Source organism: Merops nubicus, unplaced genomic scaffold, assembly GCF_000691845.1.
Source record: "Merops nubicus isolate BGI_N331 unplaced genomic scaffold, ASM69184v1 scaffold34071, whole genome shotgun sequence".
NCBI classification, from domain to species: domain Eukaryota; kingdom Metazoa; phylum Chordata; class Aves; order Coraciiformes; family Meropidae; genus Merops; species Merops nubicus.
The window spans coordinates 23,681-35,029 of NW_008588237.1; positions in this window are offsets into that span (position 1 = coordinate 23,681).

The following is an 11,349-nucleotide window of genomic DNA, read 5'->3' on the forward strand; positions in this document are numbered from 1 at the left end:
GTTTTACTCTTTCTGGTTGTTGGAGGGAATGGGAAGAGCTTAAGTAGGTGTTTATAGTGAGCCTGCTTTGCATTGTCATATAAATTGCATTTCAGGCTCTTTTACCCAACAGCAATGGCTCTAATTTAAAAAAAAAGAGGGTGGATTAAGCTATTAGTAATTGCAGTAGATGGAAATAAGGACGTGTTACACAAATAACAAACAAATTAATTGTAAGGCACATACTTGATCTTGTCCTCAAGAGACCAGAGCAGCATCCCAAGCAGACAGCTTCATTACATGGGTATCTTTGCTTCCCCCCAGGGAATAGCATTGTCTTTCTGTCAGGGCTTCCACAGCTATCTGCCCAAGCTTTGTTTCCAGAGCCTGTTTATCTGTGGGTGGGAGGAGCAGGGGAGGATGTGCAGGGCACTGTGGGTGGGAGAACATGGATGTATTGCTGTTTAAACAGAGGCAGCACAGAGTAAGCTGTGTAGAGCCTGTGGAGTTTAGAGTTGCAGCTTTATGGGTTCTGCACACTGCTTCCTTTTCAGGAATTCTGGCTTCCCCCCATCCAATGTCCAATTTGCCAGGTTTTCAATGAAAATTTCCCACTGATTCTAAATGGAAATGAACACTCAGTGCTTGGTGGTGTCCTAGGGGGTTGGGGTCAAGCTAGGTGAGTGAATGTGGCAAAGTGATGTGATGGGTGAAGCAGGGGCTTACTCCTCTGCAGCTCCTGGCAGCCTCTGGGGCAGTGAGGTGGAGGGGTGAGCTGCCCAAAGGGCTGTCCTGACTCAGTCCTGAAGACACCAAAGGTCTCCTGATACTCTGACTTTGGCCAGCCCTGATGGTCTAGAGGTAAGTGGGGTGGCCTCCCATTTCCAGCCCCTGAACACTGAGCTTCTGATCATTGAACTAGCTTGTCCCAGAGACATGAGGCTTAATCCCCCTTCTAACACTGGTGTTCTTAGTGCTGATTGTTCTGGCTGTGCCTGTTACATCTGTATGAATGGCTAATCTCACTGTGATTGTGACTTCCAGGCTCTGCACCTCCCTTTGGCAGGGAGTCCTCGGGGCTGTGCTGGGTGGGGAGAGCTGACCTCTCCAGGGGAGGCTGGAGGCTCACCAGAGACATGAGGCTTAATCCCCCTTCTAACACTGGTGTTCTTAGTGCTGATTGTTCTGGCTGTGCCTGTTACATCTGTATGAATGGCTAATCTCACTGTGATTGTGACTTCCAGGCTCTGCACCTCCCTTTGGCAGGGAGTCCTCGGGGCTGTGCTGGGTGGGGAGAGCTGACCTCTCCAGGGGAGGCTGGAGGCTCACAGCTCTGGCCCAGCTAATCCCACTGAGATTGTGACTTCCAGGCTCTGCACATCCCTTTGGCAGGGAGTCCTTGGGGCTGTGCTGGGTGGGGAGAGCTGCCCTCTCCAGGGGAGGCTGGAGGCTCACAGCTCTGGCCTTGTGTTGGCCCTGGGGCCCTTGTCCCAGCTGGCCTGGGGGAGACCTCCCCAAGGGAGTAGGAAAATCAGAAGTATCTTCAGTTTGGGCTTTTAGGTAGTCTTGGACAAAAGGAAAAGTGCTTCCTGAGGAGGATGTAAAGGAGGGTGTTCCTTCCTCACCCCAAATACCTGAGAGTGTGTGAGAGCAGCATGGAGGTCGGGGGTCTGTTCCACCTGTCCTTTCAGCAAGACTGGTCCCTGAGGATTTCAAGGCCTTTAATGGCTTTAAAAATTGTGACTCGTGTGGCCACTGGCATACACGTCCCGCTCTTACTTCAGGGGTCTCTGCTCTTGCTGGGGCCTCTGGTGTAAAGTCAAAGTTGACCACTGAGTGACAGCCCTGGAGGAGCCTGGCTGAAGTGATCTGCAGCACGTTCTCCTGCTGCTCAGTAAGCCACAGAGTGTCCAGCAAGTCCAGGGCCTGCCTGGGCTCTTGTTGAGAAACAGCAAACCTGAAACTCTGAAATGTTGCTCCTGTGCTTTCTGTTGCAGGCTGCTGCAGGTCTGTCCAACTCTATCTCTGGGCAGTTTTAACTGAGAGGGGATCCTCTAGGAGCTGCAGGAGCCATTCAGCTGCTGCTCAGCTGGTGTTGGCTTGGAGAGGAGCAGCCTGTCCTCTCCAACCCCAGCTGTTTGTCCTGGCCCTGGGGACCTCACTGTCTGCCTGGTGCCCAAGTGTTCAGGCAGCCAGATAGCAAAATGGGCATGAGGGTGATTTGACTGAAAACTTGCCTGCCCCTTGCACATGTCCTTTTTTCTTTTCTTCTGCTTTTGCTGTCTTAATACTACCTTTGATTAATTCAGTGATCTTGGTCAGGGCACAGGGATGATCAGCTGATGGGCAGGAGTGGCTGGGTGAAAGCTGTGATTTATTTCATCAAACAGCAGTGTTCATTAACATGAAATTTTAGGAAGAATTTCTGTATTGAGGGAATGGTCAGGCCCTGGAACGGGCTGCCCAGGGAGGTGGTGGAGTCATCACCCCTGGAGGGGTTAAAAACAAGTAGCTGCAGCACTTGAGGCTGTGGTCTGGTGGTTAGGGAGATGTTGGGAGGAAGGTTGGGCTTGATCAACCTAGAGGTCCCTTCCAACCATGGTGATTCTATGATTCTGTTCTAGGATTCTGCTGAGATTGTGGCTTCTGTGAAGAGAGCACAGGAGTACTGGAAAGCAGAGCCTGGCTCTGTGGGCTGTTGTCTATAGCTGATGACTCAGGCAACTGGGTCTTGCTGCAGCCTTTCTGTGCATCCCATCTCCCTCAGTTCCTCACCTCTGAAACGTGGAGAACGTGGAACCCTCAGCAGCAGTGTTGTGTCTGTAAAGGGTTTGTGGCTGTGGGAGTGGTGTCAAGTGCCTTTCTGACTGACAGCAGCAGCCCTTTTCCACTGATACTCTTTCACACACCTAAAGCAGCAGTGGGGTTGTTCAGCTCCATGTTGGAGTAATTTGTGAGATAAACCCAGCATCATTTGGGGGACTGTGAGCTCTTAAGGCAGTTTGAAGCCTGGCTTGCAGTGGTTGGGTTTTGGTATGTTTTCCCAGCATTAAGTTCTACCTGTGTAGCAAGTTTTAAACTGGAAAGGTGGATTTGCAGTGGTCTTATTGAGACTGAATTTGAAAGTAAAGATTATAGATGTGGCCACTTTCTGTTCCTCTGATATTGTTCCTGGAGAGCAGATGCTTGCAGGAGACAGTAATACAGCAGCTTTTCCCTGGAAAAGGAAAGAGCTGGAGGGACTGGTGGCATTTCTGGGTGGGAGAATAAAGGGCAAAGGATGCTGGACCAGGGAAGGGGGGTTGTCATCCTGCCCTGAATTCACTGGGCACCTGTTTATACATCAGAAAGATAGAAGTTGGAGGCCTGTGTGCCAGCAGATCTGTAAAATCACCTTGTTTCATGCATCTGAGCTGCATTCTGACCTTTTGTGAGACCACACTGACTGCAGGACACTATGAATCATATTCTGCCTGTTCAAATTCACTGTGATTCTGGCAGCTGGTGCTTGGAGTGCTCAGTGTTACCTGTTGACTGGCTTGTTTTTCAAACCCTGCATTTCTTGAAGTGTGGAGCTAAAGGCAGCTGCTGTCCCAGAGGTGTCAGTGTACAAGTGAAAATGCTTCAGGCTGTTAAAAAAGTAACACACTAATGTTTGGATGTCTTTCGTTTATTGTACTGAGAAATCTGGTGGGTTTTGCTGTGGTTTGTATGGTGTTTTTTTTTTTACTACAGCAGCAGTCATGATCTTTCTCCTAAACTGTTGATCCTTGCTTTCCCATGTCTAAGTGAAACAACACAACTTAAAGCTGCCTTGTCTTCTCAGAACAGGGCCTGCAATGTGTTCTAGCACCACTGTCTGCTGTGGAAAGAAGTGGATAGAAACTGTATTAATCACTAGATTCTACACAGCCACTGTGAAGCTTTGCAAGAGGGCTTTTAGTGTTGGAGAAGTGCTGCAAGTTAAAGTGAAAAAGAAGGTGGTGAAGAATGACATTTTTTGGGTAGTCTAATCAAGCTTGTCAGATGCAGTACTGAGGACTGAGATCCTGAAAAATCACACTAACTATGACCTTGTGCTGATAAGACTGAGGACTGGTCATTTTCCCACACCAGAAATGGAGCTTGTGTCCTACCTTTGGGTTGAGCTGGTGCTACTGAACCATGTGAAGCTCCTGGCACGGCCGACCCCATTGGCAGCACCAGTCTGTGTGGTTAGCCAAGGAGAGTGTGTGTGGGGCTAGCTGGTGGGGGAGGCTTGGGCTGAGGATGTTGTTGTCAGTCTGATGTCTTCCACAAGCACTAAACACATCCTCTCAAATTCTGTTCAGGGGAAAAAAAATGTATATGAGCTTGTTCTCGCTTCCTCCTTTCTTAATGCAGCCTGACCTTACCACTGCAATTGTTTTCCAGGAGACCTTGACCTTCAAATCACTTCCTCATGCCTTGTTTCAGTGGGTGCAGTGTTGCTTCTTCAGAGTGCACTGGGGTTTTTGGCTTGTGCTGGTGGAGCATAAACCAGGGATCAGGATGTGTTTAATTTGGTGATTGTTGCATGACTCAGCTAGTACCAGACCCCTCCTGAGCCCTAGGTGAGGAATGTCTTCCTGCTTTATTTTTAGCAGCATCAGGAGGATGAGCATGGCTGCAGTGACATCTACTTCTGTCCTGGTGCAGCCTTGGGCTGTTCCTCCAGTGCTGTTGCAGCACAAAGCCCTTGGTGGTGCACTGTTAATTGTGATGAGGTTCTCACTGATGCACTTTTAATTGTGATGAGGTTCTCACTGGTGCACTGTTAATTGTGATGAGGTTCTCACTGGTGCAGTGTTAATTGTGAGGAGGGTCTCACTGCTGCACTGTTGATTGTGAGGAGGGTCTCACTGGTGCACTGATTGTGAGGAGGTTCTCACTGGTGCACTGTTGATTGTGATGAGGTTCTCACTGGTGCACTGTTAATTGTGAGGAGGTTCTCACTGGTGCACTGTTGATTGTGAGGAGGGTCTCACTGGTGCACTGTTGATTGTGAAGAGGTTCTCACTGGTGCACTGTTAATTGTGAGGAGGGTCTCACTGCTGCACTGTTGGTTGTGAGGAGGGTCTCACAGCAGTACCCCCAGCCCCATTCTCATACATGCTGTGAGTACCCAGTGAATGAGTGGTTCTACCCTAAAAGCTCAGCCTGTTAGTCTGAGGATGACGTGGAGGAGGGAGATGTGTGGCACTGCAGTAGCCAGGTTTATTGCTGAGGCAGGCTCCTGCAGGCAAGCACATCTTCCAAGTGCCAGCTCTGAGCTGGAATCAGGCTGAAGCACAACCTCCCTTGAAGCCTGGACTGGAACAACCACACTTTTCCCAGAGAAGGCCAGCTTGTTAACCAGCACTATTGGAACCCTTTGGGAAAGGAAGACTAGTAAGAAACATCCACTGCTCCCAGGAGCAAGGTGTTGTTCCCATTTCACTTGTGCTGGCAGACACACCACTTCTAGTCTGATCTGATACCTGTGCCTTGTTCTTGTCCTTTGGGGCAGGCACTAGCAGTGTACATCTCAACACTTATTACTGGGAACCTTGGAAATTCTTTTTGCACTGTGGCCACACCTCACTTCAGCTACATTTGTGTCATCTTTACATTTAAAGCTATATTGATTTGAGGCTGTTGCAGTAGCTGGAGCATAATGATTCTATACTTGGCCATCAGGTCCATCCTATTTTCTTGGCTAGACTTCTGCAAAGCTGATGTAAGTGCAGAGCTGTCATGAAACTAATAAAAGTCATTTTACTTAGTGTGGAGATGAGAATGGTCACTGAGACAGAGTTCAAAATGTCATCTTCTATCATGTAGTTTCATTAATATTTCAAAGTGTGTTTTTATAAAGCAGTCTGTGACAAGGAACCCTTCAAGATCTATCTCATAGAGAGTGTATTTTAGGTAAGTTGCTAATTAATCTTGGTGCTTTGGCAGTCTCTCCAAAGGGATCAAACAGACATAGACATAATTTTACAGAACTGAAGCAATTCTGTGCCAGTACTGCCATCACCAGAGGAGTAAAATAGGATCCCAAAGTCCTGCCAAAGAGGCTTGGCTGGTCCATGGTTATCCTTCTGAATGGTTCATGTTCTATGTAAATATCTTAAGTTAAAAAGTAATTAAACTTTAATACAGCAAAACCAGTGAAAGCACTGCAGAGCCTCAGAAGGCAGCACCCCTCTGTGTGGATGTTTGGGAGCATTTATCCTCATGCTGTGATAGATGAATGGATTGCTGCATTAGTGCCCTGCCTGCATTCTCACAGAGAGTTTCCAGCAGGTAGAGAGGAAAGACTTGTTAGGGAGTATTTTGCTTAAGCTGTTACCAATATTGAGACAAAATAAACCTCCCTAGGCAAGTACCAGCAGCAGTTCAGCTCTACCTCCTTCCCATCAGGGATAAGACCTGGGCTGCTGGTGCTAGCTAAGCATCAGGCCATGACTGAAAGGTTCTACTCCTAAAAAGCATCCTCCAGCCCCACAGCAGAGGTGGGACATGCTGTGCCTGGGCCTCCATGGAGGTGTCACTAGAAGGAGGGCTCATCAAGGGGAGTCAGCCTTCAGAGGGTGAGTTACCCACAGGCAGCTATCACCTCTGTGTGAGTGTGTTACAGTGCCTGGGGGCTGCAGGCTCCTTCTTTCTCTCTTCTGCTCAGTGTGCACCCTCTCTGCAGTGGAAAGAAATCATTTACAGCTGGAAAATGCATGTCAGACTGACACACTTTGGCTCCAGTCCACCCTGCTCTTGTTCCTGCTTTTGTTTTGTGTAAGGAGATGGTCAAGGAGATCCTGTGTTTTGCAAGGTAAAGCTGAACTATGGGTGGCTCTTGTGCATTCTTGAGCTATCTGATTTTTGAACTGGCAAAGCCCTGTGACATGTACTAGCTCTAGGTATGTAAACTGTCCTTCTGAAATTGGAGGGGGTGACATTGGAGGTGACAGAGTTGAATGCTTAAGTGCTTTGCTGGGTCAGGGCCAGTGCACTCTACATTTCTGTGTGGGGATTTTTAATGCCTAGACCTTTAGGATGGTTGTGGATGTGGATTATTACATCCCAAGCTTTTGTTTTTGAGAGTGTCTCTTGCACTGAGAAAGCTCAAAGAAACTCTCTTCCTTTGGTGAGTTGGGAGATGTTGACAGCATCTATAAATAGTCTCTGATGTTCTTTGGAAGAGTATCTGGTGCCATACTAAAGCATAGCACTCTGAACTGCTTGGTAAGCCATGTTTCTGTCTCCCTTTCCTCTTACTTGTGGGAGCTGGTTGAAAATTTAAAAAGATCTGTTTAAATTTTTCATCTTCTCCTGACTGCATTAAAGCTGAGTGCTTGAAATCCCATGGCAGGAGTTTCCACTTGTGTTTGCACTGTGGTGTATTTCATCTGAACAAGGGACTGAGTCTGCAGGTTCCCTTTGGAGCATCATGTGTGCTGTTAGCTGGTTATGCTTGTTTATTTTTTCTGTCATATCAGGGTTTTTTCTTGTATTTCTTGGTGCCTTTTAATAGCCTCTGTGTCTTTTGCAAGAAGTGTCCAGCAGATGGGTGCCTGCATTGCCCACACACAAATCCATAAGGACACCAGGGCACACAGGAGCAGTCCCAGTCTCTATCTCCCACCAGACAAGAAGAAGCTCCTACTTGCCTCTTTATTCTGATTCTGGAGGTGTAGACTGTGCCTATTCTGCTCACCACTGCTCAGCTGATTGTGTTGATGATCCTGTGCCAAATCCTTGGTGATGGAGGAAACATTCCAGTCTGTTGCTGGGAAGAAATAGGTAAATTAAAAAGGTCACATATGCTTTAGTTGTGTCTGTGGACACAGCTGCTGGCAAGAGCTGTCCAAGGAGGGGACTGATCAGCAGCATTAACAGCCCTGCATATCCCATGGACTTGCTGAGTTGGAAAATCACTGTGATATGGTTTATATCTAAGACTGAGTGATTTCCCAGCCTGCTAAATTAAACTGGCCATCTGACACATGGGGAGTTGATAGTTTTGACAAAGAGAGTGAACCACCCAGGCGTGTTGTGCTCAGCCTGACAGACAGACAGTGGGTGAGCAGAAGTTTGTGTAGACCAAGGGGGGAAAGTTGGCTTGGAGGCAAGGTCATTGCCATGGATTTAATAACAGAGTAGCAGAGGGCAGGGGGGGGAGAAGAAATGTCTGTGCTTGTGATGACATTGTTGAGTATCTCAGTCCTATGGGCTTGAGTTATATTCACACTATAAAATATTACAAAAGCAGCAGAATCCTGTTTTGCTGAAGTTCTGGGTAATGATTGCTGCTGTGTTTATAGAGGGCTGTTGGATCTTGGCTTGGAAATGCTAGAAAGTGTCTTGTTGGCAAGTGAAGGAAGATCAGGGCTTCTGCAGTGTAAAATGAAGTGCCAGGCTGGGCTGTATGGCTGACAAGGGTGTTCTGAGGAGTTGGGGTGGGAAGTGGTGGGTCCCTTTTGGGTGCTGTTTGGGGGTGTGGGAGGGATGGCCTTTGGCTGCTTCTGTGTCTGCTTTCCCTTGGCACGTGTTGAAATGCCACTCTGTGAAAGGAGTTTGGATTTCTCTGCAGGATTTCTCAGCAGGCTCCCAGCAGAGGGGGGTCTCAAGCCCTGTCCCTCTCCCCAGGGGCAGTGTGCACTCTGCCTCATCGTGGTGCTTCTCTTGGTGGATCCTGCAAAACAAAAAGCTCTGCTGGCAAAACTCTGACTCGAGGAACCTACAAAGTTCAGCCCAGTACAATTTCCAACTATTTATTTTTTTTTTTAACTCAGCAGAGCTGTTTATTTCAGAATTTGACTGACGTGCATGTGCTTTTTCTGTTTTTATGCTGCTTGAAAGATAAACTTCAATAGTTGACGTTTGAGTGAATTGGAATTCTAATTTCTCATTATCTGCTGATAAATGTTCTCAAAAGATGAAAACCTTTGTCCTTGCAACATCAAGACTGGTCTAGTGAATTGGGGACAGCAGCTAAAAGGCACACAGTGCCTAGGCAGCATAGTTTGGGTTTTTTTTTGAAGGCATACTGCTCTTAAATCTCCTAAATTATTAAATTTGACTAAAGGAATGTCTAATTTAAATAGACTGCATTGCACCTTAGCTGCCTTTTGAATGGGCTAAAGAAAACCCTACTGCATGTCTCTCCTGAATTGAGGAAAATTGGCTTTGTGGTGCAGAGGAGACATCTGGCTTAGAAAAGCATTGGGAGGAGCAGCCAGGTGAGGGAACTGGAGGGGACAGGTTTGGTTTTGCTCTTATCAAGGTGTACAAGTAAGCTGAGGTGTCAGTGGAGCTTCTTGATGTTTGACAGTACAGTGGGTACGTGTGTACAATAAAAATGGACAAAAGAAAAGCTTTGGGGATAGGCTGGGGATTTATTTTTCCAAGAGGAAAGCCAGGGTGGAGAGAAAGGATAGTGCCCCAGATGGTTTCACAAGAGGTTTCTTTATGTTTGCTAATGTTTCTTTGAGCCTCAGCTACTGAGATGTTCTGGGAGAATCTTTGCTTTGATTTCTTATCAAAAGAGCATTTCTTGCTCTGGTGTTGAAAGTGAAGAGCTTGTAAAAGCAAAGTGGAAATGCTCCAAAATAAACAGGGCTACATTATGAAATCAAATTGTTTAAGTTTATTTTTATTTTTTTTTTAAACTGTGCCTTTGTTCTTAACTTGGGAGAGAAGTGATTTTGAGAGTGAAGTGGGTCTATCTGCTGATTTTATTTCTTCATTTTAAATGCAGGAAGGGAGAGGCTTGGATGCATCACACAGAATCTGTTGCTGTTTTTTCTCCTCTGGTCTCAGTCTGCCCTGTGGTACCAGTATTCCAACCTAATGGTTCAGTCCTGTAATGGGGCATTGTGGAAAGAACAAGAGAACATCAGTGCTCATGGGTGTTAATCTGTCCTGCTACAGATTTATCTTCTGTTCTCATGACTCAGTTATGGCATCTTTTTATTTTCCAAGAAATTAGGATAATAAGATATTGACTTTTTCTTTTTTTTTTAGGGAAGCATTAAGACTGATTGGCCTTTCTGATCTGGCATGTGGTTACCCCAGGGAGAAATGAATCCCTGTGTTCACCAAAGCAGCAGACCAATATATGGATTGTTCTGTCTGGGCTGCTCTGTCCTGAGGGTCTGCCCGTTGGGCTGTGGTGAAAGAGGAGCACAAGGGAAATGATGTCTTCCCCAGCCCTGGATGCTCCCTAGCTGTGTCCAATACCATCAGCCAGGCCAGGCCTAGGGGTCCAGGGTGTTATCCTACATGCTCATTGTTGTGATTGCCCCAGTGTCCTGCAGAGCCCTCATCTCATGGAGGAGTCCTGACAGTGAATCCTGGCATTTAATGTGCAGGTAGCCTCTGAGGAGCTGCAGTGTCACATCCTCTCCCTGTGAGCACTGAGACCCCTCCTCGAATGCTGTGTCCAGTTCTGGAGTCCCCACTATCAAAGGGACACAGATCTGTTGGGACGAGTCCAGAGGAGGCCACAAAGATGATCCAGGGGCTGGAGCATCTCTGCTGTGAGGACAGGCTGAGGGCACTGGGGTTGTTCAGCCTGGAGAAGAGAAGACTCTGGGGGGACCTTAGAGCTGCCTCCAATACCTGAAGGGACCCTCCAGGAAGGCTGGAGAGGGACTTGTCACAAGAGTGTGCAGTGACAGCACAAGGGGAAATGGTTTTAAACTGGAGGAGAGCAGGTTTAGACTGGGTCTTAGGAAGAAGTTCTTCAGTCTGAGGGTGGTGAGACTCTGGACTAGGTTGCCCAGAGAGGCTGTGGATGCCCCTCCCTGGAGGTGTTCAAGGCCAGGCTGGATGAGGCCTTGAGCAACCTGGTCTGGTTGAGAGGTGTCCCTGCCCATGGCAGGAGGTTGGATGAGATGATCTCTAGGGTCACTTCCAACCTCAGCCAGTCTATGATCTCTGTTGCCTTTAAAGTCTAGCAACATGTTATTTGTGTCACTAGTTAGATTGTGGTGACTGTAGGATGGAGCTTTGGTTTTTTATTTTAAATGAGTTTAAAAGTATTTTTCTCTGCCTCCTTTCCCAGCTGCCAACAGAGCAGTGCTGAAGGAAGCAGCTGTACATGTGCCCACTAGTAGTGGGCATGAATGTCCTGTTGCAGGGAGCAGATTCTCCCAAATGGGCTCCTCTGGTGAGGCAAGTGCAAGATGGGGCTTCTGCTCTGACAAGAACATCCTCCAGAGCACCTTGCAGAGGAGCCAGGCATGGAAAAAATCCACTCCTCAGCAGCAGGGGAGGGAATGTGATTTGCTGAGGCCCTGATTAAACAAGGGATGATGTTTTAGGGCATGAGGAAACCTGTGTGTGAGTGAATACCAGAGATATGTCACA